The sequence below is a fragment of the Peromyscus eremicus genome, chromosome 7 (assembly GCF_949786415.1).
Source record: "Peromyscus eremicus chromosome 7, PerEre_H2_v1, whole genome shotgun sequence".
Classification (NCBI taxonomy): Eukaryota; Metazoa; Chordata; class Mammalia; order Rodentia; family Cricetidae; genus Peromyscus; species Peromyscus eremicus.
Window position 1 is genome coordinate 10,651,881 of NC_081422.1, and position 2,646 is coordinate 10,654,526.

A 2,646-nucleotide genomic window follows, 5' to 3' on the forward strand; every position below is an offset into this window, starting at 1 on the left:
TCTGAGGATTGAACTCGGGTCCCTGGCTTGCAAGACAAGTGCTTCATGGCCTGAGCCCTCTACCCAGCCTCTTGAGTGTTTTTGTCTGCTGAGCACCTTGTAAAATGGAGTAAAGCACAGCCCCTGGCCTCGGTATCTTATAGTCTAGCTCTTCTGTCTAAAAATAAGGATAAGGTCACACTAGGTCCCCTTCTTCACAGAACTGCTCTCCATTCATGTATGTGCCTATCTAGCAGGTCCTTGTGAAACTCCTTCCACCCTGTCAGGAACTTAGAACTTAGAACTGAGGAACTTAGAACAGGTGCTGTGCTGTGCAGAACCTTACAGGGAGAGGTTGCGGAGGCCGTTCTGTCGGGTAACGGTGGGCATTTGGGAAGGTCTGGCATCTGTGTCAGCCAGTCAGGGATAGGCTCTACAAGGTCCCTTGGAACTAAATCTTGAAGGAAAAAAAGCCAGGTGAGGCAAGCAGGGGAGGGTGCGCAGACAGAAAGAATAAGAGCACAGCGACAGGAAGGGTAGACCCTGGTCGAAGAGCAGCTGCCAGCTGAGGCTCTGGTGAGGCCAGTGAAGGCAAGAATAGGAAATAATGCACAGCTGGTATGTATCTGCAGGGCTGCATTCTTACAGACCCCGAAGTGGCTTCTTGGGCCTCCTTCAGCAATCCTGGAGGCCTGCTACTGCTGTCTGTGAGCATGTCTGAGGCCTTCTCAGGCTAATCACTCCTATACAGCTCTTCCCCAGCCTATGACCACATTCTCAAGACTTCATTTAGCCAGTGACCTTGGCACCACCTTGCCCCAGGACCACCGCATGAGTCATCAGCCCACCACAGAGACTGCCAACCATTTTGAGGTCAAACCTCGTTTATTACACCAGAAAGAAATCTCGAGGCCTAAACACTAGACAAGTATTTAATTATGGGTGCACAGTTTAATTACTTGGTCCAGCTTGATATGACTTAATTTATAAATATAATTTACAGCTCCCTTGTTTCTTTCTCAAGCCATTTAGCTCATTAATAGTGCTGACTCGGAGAGCTCTTCATTCCCTTCTTGCTGGGCTCTGCGCCAGTAGCTTACCCGAGTGAGGCAAAGGAGGCTGGGAGGGAGAAGTCTGCTCCTGCAAGATGCATTTAATCACTGCCTTTGTGAAAGCTCCCTGCTGCAGGCTGATCATAAAAGGCACACTGGCCTGTATTTGGTTCATTATTGGTTTTGAATCCAGCACGGACAATGTCCATCAATACTCTCGGCCAGCAACTGGGACAGACCACCTGCCCCTCTGCCCGCCCTAGGCCTCTGCTGCGGGCACAGTCTCTCCCCCTACTGAAGGTGGCTCTCAGCAGCACCTGCTGGGTCTTCCCCTGGGCCTCTCCAAATAGCACTTGGGCAGTCAGCATTGCAGCCCTGGCTCCGTACCTGCTGTGTGTGAGACACAGCAGTGAGGGCTGAGCAGGGCGAAGCAGGACGCAGTAACAGTTCCCGTGTGTTGCCCGCAGTCGGCACCTTGCCAAGCTTATGCAAACATTGCGTTTCGTCTTCCGAGCAGCCCTGGAAACAAGGGTCAGATTGTTAAACGGAGGCTTTCCGGTCAGGCTGCACACTGGAGCCACCTGGGGGCTCTGACCCTTGAGCCCACCCTTCACTGTTTCTCACTTAATTTGGTCTGGGCTGTGGCCTGGTCATTAGTATCCTTTTAAAAAACAAACAAAAACCGCTTCAGACAATCCAAACATGCAGCCATGCTTAAGAAACACTGATTGAAGTAATTTCCTTAAGATTACATCCATGGAGTGATGCGGGCCAGGCAGGTTGGCCCTACAAACCTGACTCAGCACTCGATCCTTCCACTCTGAGAGATGAAACAGACAGCCTCCCCAGCACCCCCCCCCCCCAAAAGGCAAAACATTCCTAAAGTTCAAAGAACAAGGGGCTGAATAGAAGTAACTTCTGAGTTATCCTAATTTGCGGACCGCACAGAAGTGGTTGTGATGGTGAGGCATTTCTAGGCACACAAAGCAAAACAACAACAACAACAACAACAACAAAAAACACCAAAAACCCACGTGAGCCAAAGTGCAGAGGTGAAGACGGGGAGTGAACAGGTGACGCTGTGGGCACTGGGGTGGCCTAGAGGAGTGATCCAGGAGACTGTGGACGAGACGCTGCTTCAGAGCAAGCAATGGAACAGTGTGAGCCAGCATCGTCGAGCAGAGTGAAGGGGCAAAGCCTGTCAGCCTGGCGACCAGCACACCGGGGGTGACACCCTCCAGGAAGCTCTGCTGTGAAGCCTTGATTCCAGAAGTTAAACTTTCTTCTGCGGGTAACAGCGAGCCAGTGCCCACTTTATAATGGACTAGGCAGACTGGGATGGGATCAAAGTTGAGTGTTTTTTAAAATAAATCTTGGCGTTGTCTCAGTGGCTTTCCAAAGATAAAGCATTTTCTTGGGGAGTTTTCTGCTGAGCCTTCATGATGAGCTATGGTGAGCTATGTAGATGACTACCACATTGTGAGTTCTCTGCCTCTTTGTCTGTCTGTCCCTTCCTCCCTTGTCCCTCTCCCTTTCCTCCTCTCCCTCATCTCTCCCTCTCTCTATTCTAATCTCTGCCTCAGGCTTGGCACATAGGTGATGTGATGGTTTAATC

The 2,646-nt window shown here is 50.7% G+C and overlaps 1 long non-coding RNA gene across 1 annotated transcript; it reads left to right on the top strand.

Moving 5' to 3' along the window:
* Positions 1-319: 319 nt before the first annotated feature.
* LOC131914060 (uncharacterized) lies at positions 320-2,418 on the top strand. The gene is made up of 2 exons (XR_009380067.1): positions 320-456; positions 2,009-2,418. It is a non-coding gene; the product is annotated as an uncharacterized LOC131914060 (long non-coding RNA).
* Positions 2,419-2,646: the final 228 nt, after the last annotated feature.